The sequence below is a fragment of the Pleurodeles waltl genome, chromosome 5 (genome assembly GCF_031143425.1).
Source record: "Pleurodeles waltl isolate 20211129_DDA chromosome 5, aPleWal1.hap1.20221129, whole genome shotgun sequence".
Classification (NCBI taxonomy): Eukaryota; Metazoa; Chordata; class Amphibia; order Caudata; family Salamandridae; genus Pleurodeles; species Pleurodeles waltl.
The window spans coordinates 1,023,290,401-1,023,316,108 of record NC_090444.1 but is presented as its reverse complement, the minus strand read 5'-3'; the positions used below and the strand labels follow the sequence as shown (position 1 = coordinate 1,023,316,108).

The following is a 25,708-nucleotide window of genomic DNA, read 5'->3' as shown; positions in this document are numbered from 1 at the left end:
AGTCATACTCGGGTCTGTTGGCCAAAAGTGCTGTCTAATCCCCACTTGATAAGTGGGATTTATCATTTGTTTGTTTATGTAATGGTTATTTATGAGGGGTATGAAGTTAACAACATTCCCATTCTTAGTATCCATGAAGATATGTTGAAGAAACTGCAGAGCTTTTTTTACAAAACGACCAGCATTAAGTACTTTGATGGTAACTCTAAAAATAATGTGTGGTTTAATAAGGATTATTCAAAGGCTAAGTCAGCATTAAAAACAGCTATTATGACATGTTCTCAGGGGACGATACAATCAGCTATATTTGCTTACAAGAAGACCATAATACAAGCAAAGGAAAACTGGGAAGATTCAATCTGGCAAAATTTGCTTGATGCAACGAAACATAATGACAGCATGACAATCTGGAAGCTATTGTCTGGTAGACATAGAAGGTGCAAGAGCACTATCAGTAATCATATTCAACCTGAGAGCTGGGTGAATCATTATACCAAACTTTATGCTACACCTTATAATCTTCCAATCCATGAATCTTTTTTTCCGTTGTTGGCTAGAACAAGCTATTTTCCGGATGAACCAGGATTGGATACTTGTAGTTATAAAGATCCAATTATTTTTACCCTAGAGGAAACTATAGCAGCAATTAATTTCCTAAAATCTGCTAAAGCACCAGGTCCGGATAAGATTCCAGAGGACCTATACAAATCTGAACCAATAATATGGTCCTGGTATATAAATATGATTTAGAATAAAATCGCAGCTGGGGGCCCAATCCCGAGTACTTGGAAAGGGGCTGAAATAATTCCTATTCACAAAAAGGGCGATGTGAGCTCCCCAGCCAATTATAGACCTATTAGCCTTATTGATAATCTCCAGAAAATTTGTGCCAAACAGCTCTTGGAAAGGATATTAAGTTGGGTACAAGACCACCAGGTGCTATCCCCATTATAGGTGGGTTTTCGCCCAAAAACCAGTACGGTAGATCAGGTCTTTAGGTTGATGCTTTTATGTTGGAAATATGTAGTTCTTGCCAAGCAAAATCTATATGTTGTTTTTGTGGACCTTCAATATGCTTTCGATTTGGTCCCCAGAGAAAAACTATGGGAAGTGTTACCCAGAATGGGTACTCCTATCAATATAATCCATCTATTGCAACAGTTACATGAGAATACATATACTCAGGTGAGTTGGGGCAACCAGGGAGAATTAACAGAACATATACCCATTCAGAGGGGGGTTTGCCAAGGATGTGTCTTGGCTCCAGCCTTATTTACTCTATTTATAAATGAGGTGGTACAAATTTTGTCTCTCTGTCAGAACGATGACCCCTCCTTAAACACACATAAAATCCCTATACTACTCTTTGCAGATGACTCTCAACTTATCTCTAAGACCCCTAAGGGTTTTCAGATTCTTGTTGATAGGTTTAAATCATACTGGGTAGACTATGGCCTGGAACTAAGGGCCTGATTTATACTTTTTTAGCGCCGCATTTGCATAATTTTTTGACGCAAAAGCGGCGCAAACGTACAAAACTCAATAATATTTTATAAGTTTGCGCCGCTTTTGCATCAATAAATGACGCAACTGCAGCACTAAAAAAGTATAAATCAGGCCCTAAATGTTAGTAAATCCAAACTAATGGTGTTTAGTCCAGGATCAGTTAGGAGATGTACCATCATTTTAGATGGGACCCCTTTAAGTAAGGTTAGCTCAATAGATTACCTGGGAGTGAGGATCTCAAATAATTTACATTGGGAGGATCAGATTAGCAAAAGTGCGGTGCTTCTTCAGCATAGGGCGGGTGCTATCCTGTGTTTCTATAAAAGCTCTGTATTAAAAGCCGTATCCCCGGCTATCAAAATCTATCTGGCAAAGGCGCAGGGCGTGGCAGCTTATGGTGCCGAGGTGTTGGGGTTCCATAATAGCAAAAGATAATCTGTGGGCAAAAATAATTTTGCCAGGGCTCTACTTGCATGCCCTTGTAGCACACCCCTGATCCTGAAGTTTCTGGATCTTGGGTTCAATCGCATTGCTGATCTGATAGCTCTGAGACCCCTACTCTTTTGGGTAAGGATTTGACTACCCCTGAACTTATTATATATAGGGACTCCCTTCTTGACCTACTAAAAAGACCGACTGTAGTTTCTATCCCATGGTTTAGACATGTGTCAAAATAGTTTCGTACTTTGGGGCTTGAAAGCTATTAGGAGAATCCACAGAATTTAGGGAAAAACCATACATTGATTTTGAAAGCAGCTTATTGGCCCTATGTAAGAAATAATCTCCTCTGCTGCATATTACATGGTCAGTTGACCAATCAATTTCTTGACTTTAAGTGGAATCCTTAGTTTGAACTTTATTTAGATCTCATACCTGACTTATTGGGAAAGAGTTTGTATGCTCATTTTCGTTTTGGGTATCTACCATTGCTGTCCTTAACTGGTACTTGGGGATCATCTTTAACATCTGACTTATGTCCTGCCTGTTGTGACAGTACTGAATCTGTTGAACATTTTAATTTTTTTTGTCCGGCATATTCCATTCCCCGGTTCAAGTGGATTTGTTCAATTTGTCGAAATTTGGGCTTAAGACATTCTCATCCCTGTGGGTAGAAATTATTGATGTGAAATAGGTCCCTCTAGTCCCCGGGTCCCTAGTGCTGCCACACCCCTGAACAGGAAATACGTTTCTCAGACCTATAATGTGCTGTGCTAGTTTTCAGCCATAACGTGTCTGTCCCCAATGTGAACAGATGTAAATTTTGTGTGAAATCCTTAATGATTGGTTGTTAACTTCCACAGTCCTGTATCCTTTTTCCTAGATGTTCCTAACAATTTATTCACTCTTTCAGGCTGACTTTCTGTTTCCAAACCCTTGATACTTCTCATGCCCCCCCAGCCCAACCGCACCTCGAGTGCCCACCAGCACACCATGATCTTAAGTCCCCCAGGCTGGCTTGTGTGGTCAGTGAAGGGTTCAACCCGCCTACACATTCCCAACTCAGTAATCTCCATTCTAAATAATTCAACACACAAAGCCATCTTCCAACCCTACTTAAGACAGATAATTTACCCTTTGATGTAATCAAACCTGACTACCACCAATGGTTAGTTATACATAAATACGATCATGGAGTCTTATAACTTGTATCCCTTTAGCTTCAACAGAAGGTCAGCTTTTTTCCACCCTAGTTGTCCACCTCTTTGTCCTGGGTACAAGGGGGAGCAGGCACAGTCCTTCAGGGTTCCTCCCAGGTCACAGAAAGCGGGCCCAGTTCTCTTGTGTTCACTCTCAGGTCCAGGTGTGTTCTTCTAATCTTTCTTTTGGTCCAAGAAGTGTTCTGGAAGTGCCACATTTGTGCCTGGCACTTGGTAGTGGGTGGAAATGGTACCTGGGCACACTGTTAACCAACAAGGAAAACTTCCCTGGGCCAACCCTACCCACTGTGGGCATTTTCAGGAGATTGAAAGCCTTTGTCAACACTAGGCCTGAGCTCTGAGGACTGGAAGTGTATGTGGGGAGTGTACTTTGGTAATTGCAGTGCCATCCCATATCTAACCTAAAATCTCGTTTGAGGCAGCCACTGTATCCACAATCAACCCAGAGAGAGAAGTCTGGTAGAATAAAGGTGGGGTTTTCCAGCAATCATATGGAGACTAAACAAGAATTATTTTGGCATCCTGTTTCCCTTCCATTTAAGTGTACCGCCAGTGTTATATGTAAAACCTGGAGAAAGAGGTCTGGTGGGACAAGGCAGGTTCTGCAGCAACCAGACAGTGGATACACAAGAATTGATACAAGAATTGCTTTGGCATCCCATTTCCTTCCTTTCAAGTGTATCCCAAAGTGCTACACATAAAACTAGTAGATCTCAATCAAGATTTGCCAATGTAATGTCAAAAAGGATGCTCAGAGTTCTGCGCATTTGGTGAGGTTCAGAGTTGTCATTCCAGTCCACTCAGCTCAGTCTGTTGTTTGCTCCTGAAAAGCATCTCACACTTTTTTTTGTAACCTATTCAAATGCTGATGACTGGTGGCAGAAGTAGTAGAACAAATGCTAATTTATCCTCCTGGAAAAGGGTAAGGTTACTTTTTAAAAGTTGTTTTTCCTCAATAGTTATTACAAATCCTACTCCACCATTGAAGTGATGTTTAACAACTATTAACAATATTTGGTTTGTTTAATTATTTTAGTAGCTTGTTCCAGCCCCGAGATACAGTATTAGGATTTCTGTAATCTGATTTTCAACATAGGACAGCTAGGCCTTTAACAGTGAGAAATAGCTTTTGCGTGCTAGTCACTGTAAGTATATGTTAACATTAAATTTGTACATGTCCTACTTTTTAATAAAATTCACACTGCCTCTTGGACCACAAGGCCTACGTAGGAGTGACTTATTAATATTTAAAAGTTATGTTAGGATCTCTCAAACAGTTTTTCAGGTTGAATTTCAGTTTTTATATTGCTACAGTCCGCTACAGAGGGAGGGCCTGAAGCCACATTTGAACTACCACTGTAGTGGATGGCACAATAGGTTCTGCAGTCCACTAGTGGCATATAACATCCAGGCCTGTGGTACATCTTATATCATTTACTAGGGATTTATAGGTAAGTTAAATATACCCATTTGAAATATGCCAATTCAAGGGTTTAAAGTGGAAGCACAGGCATTTTACTTCAGGTTAGCAGGGGTTAAGTGTACAGAGTTTGTCTTATAGACTCCTGTTATAGTAACAGGACTGCTGGATTTGGGCAGCAGCACCACCGATCGCAGGAGACTGTGTCTAGTCTTGTGCCGTTTGACAGCTGGTAGCCTAACCCTTCCGGCCAGCTAGTGGCACCTCACCATTACCCAAGAGTGAAAGGTGATTTATGACAGCCCTTCCCAGGGAAATAATGGTGGAACAGATCTTACCCCTTTCTCTCAGTCATATATGTCTCACATATACGAAGACAAAACAGAAGCAGGACTAGGTTCAATATTTTTTTTGAATTAACTGCATTCCATGTAAAAAGAGGCATGTATTGTGATTTTGTGGGTGGTAAAACATAATAAAAGCAAGGCAGTGACAAGGAAAGTTAAACATTAGAAAAGTCCCACATTACTGTCACAGTAATGGTTCTAGAATTCCTACCTGCACTACTAAGATTCTATACAAGAGCAAGGCAGTGTAAGCCCTAATCTGCCCATCACGCCCCCAGAAGAAATCCATCCCCATACCTGTGATTGTAGGTAAAGAAGAGGTCTGTTGGTCTACTGAGAATCCTCCCACATGGAGGGAGAAAAGGTGCCAGGTCTCAGCAGAAACTGCAAAGGCGACATGCAGCATACAATGGCAATTAGTTGGAATTCCCCGCTATCATGTAGTAGGCAGTGAAGTGTTTTGTAATAAAACATCTGGTGTTCTGAGAAAACTGCCCGGCCCAGACGTGACAACACATATATTTCTGTGTATGAGAGTTGGGGACATGATGAACGCTTTGTGCCAGCAATAACTTCGCGTTCAGCCTTGAATGAAGCACAGAATGAAAATGTCATGCAGACAAAAGAATAACAGAATTCTGTGTGAAAGGACAAGCTGTTAAAATAATAAAAACATCTCCACTAAATTAAAGCTTTCGCTAAAATAATAATAGGAAATAAAATGCATGTTTCGGAGTAAAAGGGCACAAGCTGCAAGCCAAAGTTAAAATAACGTGCCTATGTAATAGCTAAAGTAACCTCATAGCTAGTTCTAACATCAGTAAAAATTTAGGGTCCTTTGAAAGGCAAAAAAAACGGTGCAACCACACAGAAAAGGCAGAAATCTTACAGTGCTCTAGCCTCACCTGTGCTCCATTTCCCCCTGATGCTGCATTAACGCTGCTTGTCCTCTTCTTGCACTGCACTTACCTTGCTTTACATCTTTCCATGCATCTTTTCCCTACTTAATAGCTGCTGCACTTGCACCACTTGTACTGTATTTATCATGCCTCATTAAGCTCACACTGCTTGAAATCCTTCTGAACAGCAATCATCCCACTGCTGCTGCTGCTTCCCTTTCTGCACTTAATCAGCACAGTACTCACATTCCGTGCTTGCACCTGTCTACAATTTCTCCCTTTGTAGTACCAAATTGGTCTTAGCACTTTCTACTGAACCAGTTTCTAGGTCACCAGGGGTGCAGAAGAATGCAACTGCCCTCGGTGAGAGGTTTTAGAGCACAGACCTAAATTTCCCATTTGCAGAGTAGCAGCTATGCAACATCTGCGACATCCAGGTAAAGGAGGATGGTAAGTGTCAGAAACTACAATACTGAGGGTGCTGTGGGATTTCTTGTATGATACAAAAAGGGATAAATTGAATGTCTGAATTAATCTCAGCCACTGGTAATTATTCAGGGCTGCCTCCCAGTTCATTGTTATTTTGCATACCATGCCACTTCGGTTGGGACCCAGCCAAATGCAATTCAGTCTTGACCCTGCTCTAGTCAGAAAAGGCCAACCTGAACTGACAGTCCAGGTGTTCCCTGAACTAGGACACGGGCCATCCAAGACTAGTTTTGCCCTTGTAAGGGCGAAGCTTGTTTAAATGACACAGTGTGTGCAGCATCCACTTCCAGGCACACCTGCCACACTGAGGACGTGTTCAAAAAGGTGATGGGTACACAATATTCTCTTACTAATCTTTCTTCTGTTACCACTTCTTATTCTGAAATATTTTGTACCAACTGCAATATGACATATTTTAGAGTGATTGCATTTGTAAATACCCTTTTGAGAGTTTAACCAGTTTCCTTCTTTGTTATTTTTAAATTTTTAAAGAATAACTTTCAAACCCCTCGCTTTCATATGCTATTGGAAAATGATTGTCTAAGACCTTATCAAGAGTTGGGTCAAATTTTTTGTATTGTTCATTTTATCCTAGGGGCCCCTGCATTTGGCATGGACAGTGCAGGGGCCCACATAGACAGCCCCTTCGTGCTTTTCACTAACCGAATTACAGACAGTGAAAAGGGTGACCGGTGCTGTGGCACCTGACGCACTGCTACATTGCCGCCGGCTCCATTACGAGCCGGCATCAGTGTTATGGTGAGTTTTCCACTGGGACAGCGGGAAACTCATAATAGGGACAGTGGGTGGAAATCCGGAGTGGCGGTTGGTCTATGCCGCCCGCCAAACTCTTAATCAAGCCCATAGTCTTGGAATAATTAAACTAAACTAAGAATTGGTGCGCGCTAACCTGAGGATCAAGTACTTAGCCTCATCTAAGTACTTAAACTGGAATCCGAAAGATGACAAGAGGCTGTGGTGCAATAAGTCCAAGAAGAGGCAGAATTGTAACCAAGAATGTTGACACTTAGAGAGTCACAAGATTCAGGAACACAGGTTCAGCAGGAAGGCTTGGAAGATTAGAGTGCTGGAGGTTCCAGGCGAGTCGGAAGGTGAGAGCAGGGAAGATGCTTGCACAGGCCTGGAATTATGCCAAGCCCCGATTCAAGTTAAGCTTGGGTATTTGTGCTGGAAGGAGAGACTCTTCTAGAAAGCTACGTTTCTCACGTGGAAGACTTGAAGTTTCCAAGGAACTTGGGAAAGAGCATGTGTTACACAAATGGATACAACTTTTTTCAGGGTGCAAGTGGTAGTTGGAAACAATTAACAGTTTAACAGAACCCAGGAGCATCATTGTAAAAGACAACAGGTCAGAAATTATACAGCTAATTCCCCAGGAAACATGTGGTTCAACTGCAGGTGCAAGACAGAACAAACTCGCAATAAAACAGGCCGTTTAATGTTTCAAGACCTCCGGGAGGGGTCCATAAGTTGCACCAGAGAGAAAGGTGCCACAAGGGAGGGATTAAGGCCCATATTTATACTTTTTTAGCACCGCATTTGTGTCATTTTTTGACTCAAACGCGGCACAAACTTACAAAATACAATTGTATTTTGTAAGTTTGCGCTGCTTTTGCATCAAAAAGTGGAACAAAGTGGCGCTAAAAAACTATAAATATGGGCCTAAATAAGTCCAGTGTGTAAAACCCACAGCACAGAGGGCACAAGAAGGGATTGTGACAGTGGAGATTGTGACACAAAATACTTGCATTTTCATTGTAAATGCATGCGTGGTAAAGGCATTCATGGTAAAGGCATATGCGTTGTAATGGATGCTTGGTAATGGTATTGTGTTTTAACGGCCGCATTGTAAAGGCTGTTTCTCCATCAGAATAAACAGGAAGAAAGCATACATTTACACAAGTGATCATGTGGCTAGATCACTAGAGTAAGAGACCATGTTGATGAATGGAAAACTGACTTTGACCAAGACCAGGGCTAGTCAAAATGCATTGGTTATTTCTTGTGTGTTTCTCTGTGTTTGTGTGAAGTTTTTGTGCATTGTCCAGTCAAATTTAAATAATTTTCTCTCTGACTAGAGTGTGTCTTGGTACTTTCTGTTCAGACAGATAGACCCTCATTACGAGTTCGGCGGTCCATGGACCGCCACTGTGGAGGTGTCGGACGCACTGATGTGGGCACGGGTGAGAAGACTGCCATGTTATGACCATGACGGTGTACCTACCGCAACACAGCCAAGTCACCATCAGTACCGCCAGTGCGGCTGGACCGCCACAGCCGGCGGAAGGCATCTCCAGGTTGGCGAGGATCTTGTTTCCACTGACCATATTATGACCAAGCACACGTCCACGATTTCCGGGGCGGTCTCATCGCCATGAAAGGCCTGGCGAAAACAAACAATATAAAAGGTGACACTCACCTTCAGGAATACAGGCACGTCGGCAGCCTAAGTGGGAATTGAACTGGAGGTCTTCTCAGTGCTCCTGCAGACGACACAACTACACGACTGGCGACGGTGGCGAAGACAACACCCCTAAGTACAGCCGCCTAGCACACACTGGAGGGAAGTACATTAGTAAACACCCACATACAACACACACACCCAAACACGGCTAGCCATGCCCACACACACAAACACCCATACCAACACACACACACACATACAACCCACATACAACACATTGCACAGAAACATCACATACACGTGGAAGGAAAACCAGGATACATTTGTAGCCATTGACATCAAGGTTGAAGTGGTGCAGATATAATCAAACAAATAAATAGTGCAGCCAGAACTGTATACAAGAGGGGTCTACTGGCCCTTTCAATACAATTCAGTGTCTATGGCACACTGGACAATATCAAAGGCCCCAACTTGACTCCTGACTGCAAAGTGGCCTCCACCTGACAGGGGCATCAATGGGGCATGCAGTCACCTCAGGGTTGAGGGGGGGCGAGGTGGGGGTTTGTGTTTGGAGGGGGGTCCTTAGGTTTGGTTTTGGAGGTGGAGACCTTTGGTTTGGGGGAGTTTAGGTGTTGCCTTGGATTTCGGGTGAGGGGGCTTCAGTGTTGGAGGGGTAACTTTGGACTTTGTGGGGTAGAAGTCATAGGTGGGGGAGGAGCATGGCTTCTACCAGGGGGACTGTGGGTGGACTGGGAGGTGGAAGGCAGGGGTTTGGGGAGGGAAACTGGATGCTTGGTGTGGAGGGACTGGATCAGTGGGAGGGAAAAAGGAAAACTCTTTTAGGAAACCTTTTTTAGGGGCGCAAGGTTGGTCATGGGATAAGTGTTTGGGAGTGGAGGGAGAGGCAATGGTTGAGAGATGTGTACGGTGAGGTGCCTTGGGTGCAGGTGCAAGCATGGATGCCATGTGTGTGCTGTGTGAATGTTGGGTGGGTGAGTGTCGGTGTTTCGGTGTGGGGGATGAGGGAGGAGGAGATGCAGGGAGATGGCAGGGTAGATGTGTGAATGTATGTTGTGGTGGGGTCTGCTTGTAGGGTGGATGTGCTGCAAGTGGGGGTGTTGACAATTATGCTGAGTGCACATATAGCATATGGAGTGCATGTATGGGGGTCTGCTATTGTGATGACGGTGGGAATCTAGGCACTTGTGGCAGGATCTGGGAGTGATGATGTGGTGACTGCAAGTATGAGTGGTGTAGTGTCTGTGAGGGGGATGTGGTGGCGGAGTCCGTATAGAGACTGAATGTTATCGTGTCTGCAAGTGTCTGTTGTGTGTGTGCATGGCGGTGGTGGCATTTGACATGCTTGTGTTTGTCCATGCAAACTGTGTCTGTTGATGTGGATGCATGTTGATAGGAAAGAGTGCCTTGGATGGGGAGGGATGTGGGATTGGGAACAGGTAGTTGGAGGGGCATAGAAGAAGAAGGGACACTGGCTGCCGTCAATACAGAGGCCAGAGTCTGAAAGGATTTCTGCAGGACAGCAAGGGCACTATGAATGCCTTCCAGGTAGATATTGGACCGCTGCATCTGTGGTGCCAGTCCATGGATGGCATTCACGATGGTTGGCTGTCCTATAGAAATGGATCTCTGGAGGTCAATAACCTCCTCATTGAGGGTAGTGGGGCTGACTGGGGCAGGGGCATAGGTGCCTGTGGCGAAGGAGATACCCACCCTGCTGGGTGAGCAGGCACGGGCAACTGGATGGGGAACTACAGGGAGGGTGGTGCTGGTAAGGGGGGTGTTAGTCAAGGATAGTGCTGGGATGGTCCCATAAGGGTTCGACATCACCAGGAGTCGTCTATCGATGAAGGAATCCAAAGATATTGACATCAATCCTGTCTCCCCTGTGGCACTCCCCTCGCCCTCTGTCCCACTGGTTCCCTTGGCTCTGCTGGTATCAGCCTCCTGGGTCCTGTGGGCTTCCCCATTCGCTGATGCCCCTTCTCCTTCGCCTGATGATGCTGATACACACAAAGACAGAGGAGGAGAGGGAGGGAGGGTGAGAGAGATAGAAAGGGTGCAATGGTTCAATACCTACACATCATTCACACAGAGTCACAACATCATTATCTGTAGCTATGCCATGGAAGGCCATGCCCACACCTATACATGCTTCAACAGTAGGACACAATGGGGGACACTTCAGCAATGCAGATGTTTACTGCTGATGGCGGTACAATAGCAGTCATGTACTTGATAAGTGTCATACTAGTCACATTTGCACTGTTCTTGGCACCTTCTCATGGTCGTCTATGGAAGAAGTACTGTATTTCTTATTCAACAGGGTCCTGCATGGGTAGGTAACATGCCCACAAATCCATTGACAAATATAACTGTGACATCGGGGCCCACTGGGCCTAGCTACACATACAGAACATGGCAGCTGATTGAGAACACACTAATTACCTCCGTCACAGTGGTAGGCTGATACTGATGCCTATGCCCTGACACCTCAGGTGTACTGATGCTGATGGCCGGAGCTGGCCTCCCAAACTTTGTTGAGGGTGAGCACACAAATCCGACATTGGAAGGAATTGCCCTCATAAGCCACTGTCTGCATGGTATGGGCACACATCTCTGATACCAAACGTGCCTGGGTGGCTGATACCCATTGTCGACGTGCATCTACCAAAGACCAATGCTACATCTACCAGTTAGTAGTCAACCTAAAGCCATACAAGCATTGCAATATAGAAGTGTGAGTGTGTACTTACCCCCTTTTGGTTATTGTGCTGCCCTCAAGCGCCCTTCTACCTCAGGATAGGCCACCGCCAACATGCGGGCCATTAGGGGGTCAGGGTCTGATGGGCACCCATCCCTCGTTGGGAGGATGTCCCCAGCTGGCACTCAGGGGTCTTACATGCCCAATGTCTCAGGTCCTCCCTCCGCTTTCTGCAGTGGTATCTCTGCCTGGCATGGACCCCCAGGGTCTGCACTTGTTTGGTGATGGAACGCCAAATCCCCTTTTTCTGATGGGTGCTGACCTGCATGGGTGACACAAAGAGAAGGAGAAAATCATGTATAGTCGCATCACAGGGACAGCAGTGGACATCACACATGAGACACATTGCATGACCACTTTCAAATGTCTTCACGCCACTAATGCTCAGACTTCTCACCCATTTCCATGTATCCACTCCATCTGCCTCGTCCCACCACCTTTCATCCTCACACACATCACTATAAGACAGGACGGTGACATAAGACACACCTGCTGCTCTGGTGCCCCATACAACTGTCCATACAGGGGTAGGACCCCGTCCACAAGCTTCTCCAGCTCTTCCTGGATGAGGGCTGGGGCCCTATCTCCTGCATGACGTGGCATCTTGGCTTCCAGAGTCAGAACACAGCAGCACCTGCAGTGGAGATCTTGCTTGCACGAGTGTCAGGAGTCAAGTGAGCTATGCCACTGTAAATGTCGGTCACGCCCACTGTGTACATGACCGTCACTGCCAGCGGTGATCCCCATGGGCCCTAGTCTCCCATAGGCAACGTTGTTATCCAATGAGGAGTTGCAAGGCAGTTGAGGCCAACGGAATGAGGTCACTTCCAACTGTTCTGTGCATGCGGGACAGGAGGCTGCTATTTTACATGTGAATTGTGATAAGTAGAATAATTTTAAATGCATCATGGGTGCAATATCGTGAATACTGCATACAATGACTATGTCCACACATTCGATACATCTACTTCTGAGTTCTCCTCTCTCCTATTCCCAGATACGGTGCAATGGTGAGGATGAGACATTCTCCTGTGTACTGGCCCCTAGTTGACCTTGCTACCCTGGAAGAGAGATACGTCATACAGATGTATCGTCTGAACCGTCAGACAATCATGGAGTTGGTGACCCAGTTGGAGCCGGATCTGATGACTGCCATACATAACCCCTATGTCATCCCTGCCACAGTTCAAGTGTTGTCAGTACTCCACTACCTTGCCTCAGGGTCCTTCCAGATGACAGTGGGCTTGGCAGCAGGGATGTCACAGCTGATGTTCAGTATTGTGTTGAAGGATGTGCTGTGTGCTCTACTTAAACATCTGCCCTGCTACATCAGGTTCCCCCAACATGCGGATTTGTCCACTGTCAAATTTGGCACATGTCCCTCATGTAATAGGGGCCATAGATGGCACCCACATTGCCCTGGTTCCACTCAGGATAAATGAGCAAGTGTTCAGGAACTGGAAAAACTTTCATTCCATTAATATCCAGGTAGTGTGTCTGGCTGACCAATATATCTCCCAGGTTACGGCCAAGTTCCCTGGTTCTGTGCATGACTCCTTCATTCTGTGGAACAGCAACGTACCATTCATGATGGCATGACTACAGGGCGACTGGACCTGGCTCATCGGTATGTAACCAATAGTATGTGAGCCCCTGTAATATCACCTCTCTTCCAAACCTGCCCTGTGCCTCTACCACCATTGAAATGGGGCCTACTTTTGTGCACACAGGTGACTCTGGCTACCCTAATCCTTCCACGGCTACTGACACCTGTGAGACATCTAACTACAAATGGTGAAAACCGCTTCAATGAGGACCACGGCAGAACGAGGCTTGTTGTCGAGCGGACCTTTGGGCTACTGATGTCCAGATTCCAGTGTCTTCTCGTCTCCAGAGGTGCCCTAATCTACAAACCACTGAAAGTGTGGCAAATCATTGTTTCCTGCTGCATGCTACACAATCTGGCACTGAGATGTCACATCCCGTTGCTGGATGACGAGGAGGTGGCAGCTGGACCAGTGGCTGATGAAGGGGACACAGTGAGTGATGAGGAGGAAGATGATGAGGATGCAGCTGACTCTAGAGCAGAGTTGAATACGTCCAATGAGATACAGGTATGTGTTAACTGTTTTGTATGTGCCATGGACTTCTGTCTGCCAGTTGACATGGATGCTCCTCGTGTCTGTCCTCATTGTAGGTGTTAGGTGCGGATGATGCCTCATGTCTGTCCTCATTTTAGGTGTTAGGTGCGGATGTTGCTCTGGGTGCGTTGGGGGGTACATAGCACCCATCAGAGGAGATGTAACAGTTCAAATGTCAGTGCTATTTTCATTCTGCTGTTGTTTTTGTTTAGTCATACAATGTTTTTGCCATGTTCAATGCTACATGTACTGCTATGTCAACTACAATTGGTTGTGCCTAACATAGTGGTGTCATCTGTATTGCTACTTATCCTCACAGTCCACAATGGGAGGCTGTGCAACCTAACTGTAACTGACTGTGGAACATGCCTTTAGTTTAGTTTAGTCAACTGTGATTGTAGGACCATTAAGTATGTCTGTCTAGGGAATGTGCCTCTGACATGGGTATATGGTATGAGATTCCACTTGCCAAAACACATTAGAGAGGTCGGCATGTGTATTGGGTGGGCAACATTGATTCCTATTGTGACAGTTGTCTCTCTCTTGTTCAATCTGTAGGGCCGTCTTGTGGTGCAACTCTGGTTCCTGCCTTGGCTGTTGGCTCCCTTGACACATGTATCCAGCATATGTGTGCTCTACAATTAGTTGAGCGCCATATTGCTCCCTGTTTGGTCAATCTCACAGACATTTTCAGGACAATGGGTTGACTGTCATGACATGTTACACAACAGTAAATCTTACTGTGCTCAATGGTGTTTATTGTGAAGTATAAGTGCAAAGGGTGATTAGCGGGGTCATGGTGGGTGTAATCATCAGAGTAGTTGGCCCAGCTGTTGGTAGTCCAGGTCCAGTATCAAAGGGGCCATAGGAAAATGGATATATGACAGTGTACATTCAACAGGGTGTCTGAGTGGCACACATGGGAGAATTTTCTGAAGAGGGTCACTTCCTGGCAGTGGTTTTGGTCTTATCATCCGGTCCTGCAGGACAAAGGTTTGGGGACGGAGGGTTGACTGAGGTGTAGTGGCCATATGGGTGGGGCACTCCGCTGTATCCAGGGTGGAGCTGCGGGTGGTAGGCGGACCAGTCGTCCCAGATGGGCCTGCCAAGTCATCACTATCCAGACATACATTGGGGCCTTCATCCTGGGGAGGTCTCTGGCATCCCCTGCCGGGTGGCAGAGGCACCAGGACCTATGGATGAAAAGGGTGAGAGTCACATTGTGGAGATGTACTTGTTGATATCATCGTGAGATGCATGGAGTAGCTTGACTTGCTTCCCAGTCATGGCAATGACAGGTGCAGCACTGCAGACATTGATTACGGGTGAAAAATGTGCCATTGTTTGCATATGCCATTGTGGCTTGTGGCTTGTGGATTGGGGATAACATTGCTGTCATTGCCATGTGTTGGGGTGCAGTTGAAGCAGCCAGTTGGTTTGGGTGTACTATTGTTTTCCGTGCAGGTGTTCCACTGTGAAGTGGGACTGTGATCTTTTGATGTGTAGAGAGTGAGCATTGTGAGAGTTGTGGTGCTTGGCATTGTGATTGGTCTCTGTGCATTGGGGGGGACTGTGTGGGGATAGTGATAATGGGGTGCTGTGGTATGCAGGGCAGGGGCGCAGGGTGATTGGGGAGACACAGACGTGTGAGATGGGGTGGTATGGGGTGTGATGGGTGTTGGGGACGTATGCTGGGCAGGAGTGGTTGGTGCCTGGGGAATGTTGTTCACTTACCAGAGTTGAGCCCTCCAATGATTCCAGCCAGGCCCTCAGGATTCATGATGTCCAAGACCTTCTCCTCCCATGATGTTAACTCTGGGGGAGTAGGTACGGGCCCACCGTCAGTCTTAAGCACGGCAATTTAGTGTCTCGATGTCAGGGAATGCACCTTCCCCCATAGGTCGTTCCACCTCTTCCTGATGTCCTCCTTTGCGCGAGGGTGGGTGACCATTGAGTTGAGCCTGTCAACAATCATCTGCCATAACTCCATTTTCCTGGCCATCGATGTCTGCTGTACCTGGTTTCCAAACAGTTGTGGCTTTACCCTGGCGATTTTGTCAACCATGACCGTCAACTCATTGTCAGTGAAATGTGGGCGCTTTGAACGTGATGTGTTGTGGGTGTGGGGGTGTGTGTAGGGTGGTTGTGAGGTAGGAGTGTTTGGTTGTGAGTGCTGCTAGGTTGTGGTATATGTGTGTTTCTGTGATGTGTGACTAGTGTTATTGATGTAGTTGTGTGGTGTGTGGTGTGTGGTGGCTGTGCAGTGTTTATGTGCCTATGATGTGATGGTGCTATTTCTGTTCTTTCCTCGTGCTCTTCTGTGTGTTTGTCTGTGGTTTTTGTCATAAAGGATTGTGGGTTGTGTGGGGGTGTGCTATATAGTGTTTGGTGTATTTAAGTGTACCAGGTGTGGAGTATTCAAAATATCCAGTGTGGCTTTGGATTCATTTAGAGGAGAGATTTGAATTGAGGTGGTTCACACCGCCATTGGTTTACAGCCATTGAAGGACCGCTGTGCTGATTTGTGGGTCGTAATATGGAGGGCAGTATGTTGTCGGTGTGGCGGTGCTTATAGTGAGACTGCCTCTCTCCCACCCTCAGTCAGCTTGTTCAAATTTTTGGCTGTTTTCTGGCAATCTTCAGTCTGTGACTCGTAATATGGCGGTCAGGACACCGCCAACACTGGCAGTCTTTTAGCGGCTGCCACCACAGCAGTCTACCCTTAAGACCGCCAGAGTCATGATAAGGGCCATAGTCTTTGAATATAATTGTAAACCTAGATATTATTTTATGACATTTATTTACATCTTTTGATGATTAACCCTACTTTTCATTCCTGCATATCATCGCACAGCATCAATTTCTGTGAGGTGCAAGCTTTGCAACTTTTCAGTTAGCTGTCACATGACAGTAGTGAAACTGTATAAATGTAGGGTTGGAGGAATACCATTTGTCATTTATAGTTATTTTAGGCCAAGGTATTCTTATTATGTTAAAGAAGCGGACAGGAATGGTTACCGAAGCAGTTGCTTTGAGTATCTCCTAATTTTTATGTGTGCTTAGTATATAATAAATACTACTATTCTGGGTCTTATCCTTCTTTACTCCATTCAGGACAATCAAGCAAGATCAGAGCCAAAACTCATGGGAACAAAAGGATAGATGACACAGCCAACACCTTCACCAAGCCTGAAGATGTGTCTGGTGATGGTAAGCCATGTTTAGTTACTCTTCTTTGATTTAACAGTAATTAATTTCACCTCTTTCTTATACAGCATCACCTATATTTTCCTTACTCTTTTCCCTAACTTCCTCTATCTTATCCGTTTATTTACTTTAATGACCATTCACTTTACTCTGTATGCCTCGTTGTTTATACTTTTACATTCCCTTCTGTTTCCTCAGTCAATTTCTTCATGTCTTCTTTGTTTTCCCCTTTTTTATTTACTTTGGCAGCAACCTTTCCCTTACTCCTCTTAGTTATCTACTCTCCTAGTCTCCTTTCCTTTTCTTCCTTTATTCATAATTTTCCTGATGCTTTCTCAGCTTTTTCCCCCATTTTTAAACTTTTTATTACTTAAAACCGTTTACTATTTCATTTTTAAAATTAGAGGTGAGCGTTTCAAAGTGAAACTAGTTAGAAATCATTTCAAATGTTTCCACATGTCTTTCCTCATGCAAATACTGCACTTGGTAGTTATATTACTAAATAAGTGCCTTTTCTTTTTTTCTAAAGGCTGCCAAGGGGGATCCACGTGGAGGAGCAGGAGGTTGTCTGTAGCAAGTTGTAAGTCGAGTTCCTTTCCTATGACAACTGCTACATTTGTTAAGTTTTCCTTACTTGCTCCTATTCCCGGTCTACTACCTAACCCTTTTAAGATACCCCACCTTACTGTGTACCTGTATCTGCTGCTTGATCATTTCATTTTTTGGGTGGTAAAGTTGTGCTACCCAGAGCCCACCCATACCTACTATCTCCTCTCCCACTGTGCACATGGCATATTTATCCCATGCCTTCATCCCAAATGTCTTCCTATGCTATGCCTTATACAAGGCTGTCTTTGAATTTCCATCCCTACCCCATACATAGACAAATCTCAACCTAGCCCAGGCCTTTGCCTAAAGTCAACATTACCTAACATAGAAACACTCACTCACTCCATAACCTGGGAACTGAATGAGAACATATAACCAAGCTGTTTCTTAGACTATCTTGCTGCTCATGTTGGAGGCCATCACCAGAAAGAGGGAAAAAAGGAGGACCCGAAGAGAAAGGCCAGCAGCAGCTAGCCATTTTTCAGTGGGAGGCCAAAAATGAGAGTATTGCTAGGGCTTTACACTGATTGGGAAAGATGGAGACCGTAGGTCTATTAACCTCCACCCAGCTAGCTCAGGAGTGCGAGAACCACTTTGAGTGGTTGACCCTCACAACCCTTGCTTCTCTGAAGCAGCCAGTGAAAATCCTCCCCCACATCGACAAAGGTCCTCCTCCATTAGATCTAGATAATCTGTGGAGGGGCCGGGGGGGGGGGAATTAAAAGTCTGCTAAGGATATTGAAAATGTTTGGCCTGATTACAGGGGTAGCATCATTAAACAATGGTTGGGCGTGGTGCATGTGGAGTGGGTGAGGTTAGTTGGCAAATTGTTGGGAAATTTGGGAGTGTGTTTTATTTAGTATTTAGGGATGGGTAAGCCTTATAGGGATGGAGTGGTTAGGTAGAGTTGGGGAATGGTTAGGAAATTTAGGATTGTTTTACTAAAGGTTTAGTTAGGGGTGTGCCTGTTTCGTCTGAGTTGGCAGGGATATTTGGGAAGGTGTAGGAAAATTAGGATTGTGCACTGTTTACGGTTTGCTGGTAGTCTGATATGAATGGAGTTGGTGGGGAGAGTTGAGAAAGGGGCAGGACTTTAGGACCATGTTTCGTTCAGGGTTTACAGAGGGGTGGCTAGGCTTTTACTCTAAATAAATATGGTTTTCATATATGTAACTGGCTTTTTCTTTATTAAAGGAACTGTTTGTTATCTTATCACTTATCAGTAGCTTGTAAGGGTATTGTGGGAAAGTCTGAATACCTACACAGGCCCACTCCTGGCCCACCAGAAAGAGCAATAAAATACCACCCTCATCTCTCTAACACTTTCTACATGAACTACCTTGTCGGTTCAACCTCAGTGAAGGCCTATTCTCACCTACTGTGTCAGACATGTTTCCCCCTTTGTGACTTGTTATAACTTGAGCCTCCTTCCTTTAGTAATAGGTATTGCTCTCCAGTCTGAAGTCACCACTAAGTAGCAGTAAGCATTGGATAGGTGCCTTATTACAACCAAATCCATGAGTCCAAACCACTCCCTACCTGTCACCCGAGTATGGATCTCAGTAAACTAAACTCCCCTTTGAGTAGTCATTGATGCAGTGGTTTTACCCAGGGGACTAACAGCCGACATGTTATGACCCTGGTATACTTACGTGGAAGCAGATTGGTACCCAATGCCACTCTTCCCTTTGTGTGTTAGCCACAGATGAACTCTAAGGCAAACCACAAGACAAAGGTAGAGGGGGTTGAGAAGGGGACTTCAGGGATTTGAACGTTCAATTGTTGGAGATAGGTTAGGCCTAGATATTTAAGGTTGAATTCATTATACACTTAACGGCTCCAATAATGTGAGTAAACTCTCCTATCTTTGAGATCTCAGGTCCTAGGTAGGAGTGGGCAATAAATTCCATTTGTCAGCAGAGTTGGCATAATTTTGGTCAAATTCAGTCTACCGCTGTATGGTGGAGTTTCTTCTTGTGTGTGGCTCACCAATCATAGGTTGGCAAGTGAGAATTGGCATCCCCTTGTGTGATTTTCGGGGGTCTTTGAATCCCACTGTAGACTATCAAATCCCAGGATTCTCCAATCCCTCAGTAGATCCTAGAATCCCAGGGTCCCTGAATCATGTGGTAGATGTTTAAATCCCAATGTAGTCTGATACTCAGATGGTGCATATGTTCTCTTATAAGTGGCTGTGCCTTTCTGTAAACAGGAGGGGTCACAACTGACTGTATAGACGTGGCTGCCACAATTCTGTGTGGCATGATTCCTGTCACACCAGCATAGGCAACATCCTAAGTAGCAATGCCCAAGCAAGGAGTGGAAGGGGATGGCCAATAATGCTCAAGACCAGAAGAGTTTGGGGATGGGTTGAGCACTGTGACAAGCCATGATACCAGCCTTATAGAAAAGGGGGTGCTGCAAGCACAACAATGCAATGGCTTGTCTCATGGTACAATCCTCCTTTCTGAATTCCTGTGGTAAAATCTCAACATGCAGTAGCAGTTGGTAGCCTTCATAGCAATGGCTTTGTCAGTTTCATCTCTTCTACTTTGTAACACCCAATCATTGATAGACCTATACAAATCAAACATGCATTGTGGCATGTATAGGAGGGAGTTCCATTATGTTGGGACCACTTATATGTGGGAGTTTATGGGTGCTCCATTTGCCTCGATTAGAATGATACTCAACTGCTTGCGGGCTTGAAGGAGTAAATGAAATGTGTGCAAATTATGCAACAGTAGACTACTTTATTGCAGGCTACCCTTTTTTAGGATAGAGTTTTATAAATAGTTTGCTGCAATGACTACAATATCCCCCCTCTTCCATGGATTTGACAATATTAATGCTATTGTTAATGACAACAAATCCAATGCTGAGAGCTCAAGTTTGAAGCCAGCCATTGGTAAACTTGGGTATTGACTTGTTTCAGGATGTTGACAATTATGTATGCCATCCCTATTGAGAATATTGCAACCATTGCATGCCGGTGAATGCCTAAAAAACATCAACAAAGATGGTGCTAGTGGTTAACATTTTCTGAAACACTTGAACGAGTAGTAGTGTGGAGTGCTGTACATGTGTTCTGTAGCTTGATAACTGGCCCACATGTCTGTAGTGAGATGGAAGGACTGCATAGTGCTCTCCATTGCGTCAGCAACCAATTCCAGCACTGGATGGTGTTTCTATTTTGGATTAAGGATTTCCATAAATTCCAAAAATCCTGCTTCTTTCAGCAAAGAAAAAGAGAGGCTATCAAGCAATATTATTTTGGTCAGTTTTTCATTTAATAATTGGACCAGATTGTGGGTTTGGTGGTATGGTAATCCATTTTTAAACACAACCTTGATAAAGGATAATGTTGGTTGTCTTTTTTGTGAGGATTCCATCGTAAGCAACCTTCATAGATGTAGGCTAAATGGATCACTTGGTGTGGATCATAGCATTACCTTTCCTTTTGCCAAGCTGAGGTTGCTATAAGTACACACTAAAAGCAACAGGGTCACTTCTCCTGACATTACCATCAGCACCTCCTTCAATTTATTCAGGATTTTCTCTCAGCTTAAGCCATCTTTTTAGGTGCACACCGCACGGGACTGCATGTTGGCCTTTCATATGTTTTTCAAAAGTAAAGAAGCCCCAAATTGGGGAGGAAAGCTTCTTTATAGAGCTAAAGCCAGACGTTGTGGTGGAGTTAGCTTGTGTTTCCTTTTCCTTAGCATGGGCAAGAACTGCAGGAGGGGTTGTTGGTTCAGGATTTTGGGTTTTTGGATGATGCAAGCAGGTGTTGGTGGTAAATAAAAATGTTCACTTGAAGTGATCTGAATTTCTGCTGCGCCACTCGGGACATGACCAATCACTGGTTCATCTTCGTGACTGCTAACCAGAATTTTTGTAATCTTGTCTTTCATGGCAGAATATGAAGTCATGTCACCTACTCCCGAAGGAGGGCCTAGAAAATATGGGAGATTGGTCTTCAATTTTTTCAGAGGAGATAGTAAAGATAATGTGTCCAATTCAGTAGCAGCCACAATATACTGCAGTGCAGCAAGCTCAACTTCCTGTTCTGCTCCTGCTCAGAAAGATCACATGTAGCAGACTCTTGCTCCCATTGAGTATCCTGGGAAGATTCAGTTTTCTTGCACAGTTCCATTTCTGACTCACTGGTTTTGGTCATGACTGCAGTCACTATAGCACTAAGAGCCATTTGCTTTGGTTTTGGTGGACTTGATACTGTTGTTGATCCTCAGGTGATCTTCCCAATGCCTTCCTGCCTAGAAGAGAGTCCTGCATTGTGCAACTTGGGCAGAAATGAATGGAGGTGCAACCGATTTCTTTTCCTCACTAGCCACTTTGGTACCATCTTTTTCACTTCTTGTCAGTCAGCAACATGAACAGTGGCACTTAGGCCCTCATTACAACCCTGGTGGTCGGTGATAAAGCGGCGGTAATATCACCAACAGGCCAGTGGTAACAAAATTGGAATCATGACCATGGTGGAAACCGCCAACACAAACAGCCACTTTAACACTCCGACCTTCACGGCGGTAGCAACAAACACCGCAGCGGTAACCGCCAACAGCCAGGCAGAAGACAATGTACCGCCCACTGTATTACAACACGCCTATTTGCCAGCTTTTCCGGGGTGGTACCAACGCCTTCAAGAGCACGGCGGAAACAGAACACAGAAGGGAAACAACTCACCTCTCGACACTCAAGGAAGAACCAGGACGCCATGGAGCCCGAACTGCAGGTGTTCCCCATGCTGGTGCACCTTCTCATACACCAGGAACATGAACGCCGGCGAAGACGACCACAGTGAGTACTGCACCTAGCACACAGGGGAGGGGGGAGGAAAAAGAGAGTGACAAACACATGCAACACACATCACTCCCACCCCCATTCTCACCCCCAACACCATACACACAAACACATGCAACAACATTACATATACACCCCGTAACCCTCAGGAATAATGCAAGGACAAAAGGAATGGAGTAAAATGAGTGTAATGTTAGTAATTATGAGAAATACGCTCATAAAGCAATACACAATAAGTACAATCTATACAATATATATAAAAGGAGGGACAATGCCCACTCAAAAAAGTCCGTGGCCCACTGGGCCAAAACTCATAGGCCAAGGCCACACTTGACTCCTGCCTCAATAAGGAGAGAACACTGCAGGGGCATCAGGTCAAAAACACACAGGCACCTCAGGGGGACGGGGAATGGGGGCACCTCAGCCGGAAGATGGTATAATGCCACTAGCCTGGAGGGGGCTCCATGCCCACTGCTTGGTCCTGGGGAGTGCAAAGCCACAGTCTCTCAAGTGGGTGGTTTGCCCACTGCTTGGCCCTTGGGAGTGCAAAGCCACAGTCTCTCAAGTGGGTGGTTTGCCCACTGCTTGGTCCTGGGGAGTGCAAAGCCACAGTCTCTCAAGTGGGTGGAGTGCAAAGCCAAAGTCTCTCAAGTGGGCGGTTTGCCCACTGCTTGGTCCTGGGGAGTGCAAAGCCACAGTCACTCAAGTGGGTGGTTTGCCCACTGCTTGGTCCTGGGGAGTGCAAAGCCACAGTTTCTCAAATGGGTGCCAGTTTTCCACTGGTTCTGGAGGGGGCCTTGTGCCCAGTGTGCTTCATCCTGGCAAGGAGGGGCTGAGTGGACGGCTTCTTCCACTGGTTCTGGAGGGGGCCCTGTGCCCAGTGTGCTTCATCTTTACAAGGAGGGGCTTAGTGGACGGCTTCTTCCACTGGTTCTGGAGGGGGCCTTGTGCCCAGTGTGCTTCATCCTGGCAAGGAGGGGCTGAGTGGATGCCTTCTTACACTGGTTCGGGAGGGGGCCATGTCCCCAGTGTGCTTCATCCTGGCAAGGAGGGACTGAGTGGATGACTTCTTCCACTGGTTCTGGAGGGGGCCCTGAGCCCAGTGTGCTTCATCCTGGCAAGGAGGGGCTGAGTGGACGCCTTCTTCCACTGGTTCTGTAGGGGGCCTTGTGCCCAATGTGCTTCATCCTGGCAAGGAGGGGCTGAGTGGATGGCTTCTTCCACTGGTTCTGGAGGGGGCCCTGTGCCCAGTGTGCTTCATCCTGGATGGGGCAGGGTCACAGTCTCTCACCTGGGTGTCACACCAACAGGTGTTGCAGGGTCGAGGACGCACTGAAGCCCATGTAGTCACCACTACACACTGTTCTCCGTCGGTGACGGCTGCTCAGTGGATGCCAGTTGCGCTGCAGGTGGCAGTACAGGCAGTGTGGTGGTAGCCTCCAGGCCTTCACCTGCAACCTCAGACGGCTGCCCACTGGGGCTGCTGGTGCTGGCAGTGGTGGTGCTGGTGGCGGTATTGGCTGCGGTGCAGGTGGCGGTGCTGGCCGCAGTGCAGGTGGCGGTGCAGGCGGTGGTGGTGGCAGCCTCCAGGCCTTCATCTGCAGCCTTGAATGGCTACCCACTGGGGCTGCTGCTGCTGGCAGTGGTGCTGCTGGTGGCGGTGCTGACCGCGGTGCAGGTGGCGGTGCTGGCTGTGGTGCAGGTGGCGGTGCAGGCAGTGGTGGTGGTAGCCTCCAGGCCTTCACCTGCAGCCTCAGATGGCTGCCCACTGGGGCTGCTGATGCTGACAGTGGTGCTGCTGGTGGCGGGGCAGGTGGCGGTGCTGGCCGCGGTGCAGGTGGCGGTGCTGGCCACGGTGCAAGTGGCAGTGCAGGCAGTGGTGGTAGCCTCTAGGCCTTCACCTGCAGCCTTGGACGGCTGCCCACTGGGGCTGCTGCTGCTGGCAGTGGTGCTTCTGGTGGCGGGGCAGGTGGCGGTGCTGGCAGTGGTGGTGGTAGCCTCCAGGCCTTCACCTGCAGCCTCGGATGACTGAAGTTCCATGGCTGGTGTTCTGTGCCCCTTCCTGCCCTTGGCAGATGGTGGTGCCTTCTTGCTTCTGCCAGCTGGAATCTTTGTCTTGCCCTTGCTGTCTGGTTGTGCCTCCTTCCCCTTGCTGGTTGGTGTCCCCTTCTTGCCCTTGCTAGGTGGCGGACCCTACTTGGCCTTGGCAGGTGGTGCTGGCACACTGGCTGGGCTGATGGGTTCCTCCTTGGAGCCTCTCACAGCTGCAGAACCCACAGTGGCCATGGACTGGGTGGCTGAGGTGCTGGGCTGGGTTCTGGCCACCCTGGCCCGAGGTGAAGGATGGGGGTAGGGGTAGGGAATAGGTCATTGGTGGTGAGGAAAAGCTTCTTAGGAACACTGGGGCGGGAAGAGGGTGAAGGTTTGGGAGTGGAGAAAGAGGGAGTGGTTGTAGGAGGTGTCAGTCTACTGTGTTTGGGTGCAGGTGCATGGGCTGGATGCTGTTGTGAGGTGGATGGCTGTTGGGTGTGTGTGTGCGTGCGTTTGTGTACTTTGGGAGGAGGGGTCACGGACACAGTGGGAGAGGACACAGGGGACGTGTGCATGGATGTGGGGGTGGTGACTGCCAGTGAAGGGCGTGTAGTGATAGGCGTAATGGTGATGGAGGTAGTGGATGAGTATGTGTTGCATGCAGGTGTGAGTGGAGGAGCTACTGGGAGGGAGGTGGACGATGAGGAGGAGGGGGACACAGTGGAGGCAGTGGATGTTGGTGTGTCTGCATGGGGATGGTGCTTGTGTGAGTGCCTGTGAGATGAAGTGTGGTGCTTGTGTGTGCCTGAACCACTTCTGTGTGGTAATTTGGGTAATTGCTGGTCTGATGGTGTGCTTGGGATATGCTGGGGTTGAGGGGATTGGGACTGGGTAGAGGAAGTTGGAGCGTGGAGGCTGGAGACAGGGATAATGGCTACCATCAGTGTGGAGGCCAGAGCCTGGAATGCTCTTTGTTGGGCCGCCACGCCAGAGTGAATGCCCTCCAGGTATGCATTTGTTTGTTGCAAATGTCCTGCTCCACCCTGGATGGCATTCATTATGGTTGACTGCCCAACTGAGAGGGATCCCAGGAGGTCAATAGCCTCCTCACTGAGGGCAGCAGGGCTGACTGGGGCAGGGCCTGAGCTGCCTGGGGCAAAGGAGATACCCACCCTCCTGGGTGAGCAGGCACGGGAAACACGCTGAGGGGCTGCTGGGAGGGCGGTGCTGGTACGGGGGTGGCGGCTGTACCTGTTGTTGCGGTGGGCACAAAGGTGTCCACCACCTCCAGGGAGCTTCCATCAGAGGAGGAGTCGCTGTTGGTAGTGTCCCCTCCTGTCTCCGTTGTTGTGCTTCCCTCGCCCTCCATC

General features: G+C 46.8%; 1 long non-coding RNA gene across 1 annotated transcript in view; it reads left to right on the top strand.

The window, feature by feature from the left end:
- Positions 1-25,708, top strand: part of LOC138297345 (uncharacterized) — a 90,032-nt gene that overhangs the window by 2,574 nt on the left and 61,750 nt on the right. The window contains exons 2-3 of the long non-coding RNA XR_011204039.1: positions 16,782-16,877; positions 17,404-17,454. This is a non-coding gene — a long non-coding RNA (uncharacterized lncRNA). The remainder of the gene's footprint in view (positions 1-16,781; positions 16,878-17,403; positions 17,455-25,708) is intronic.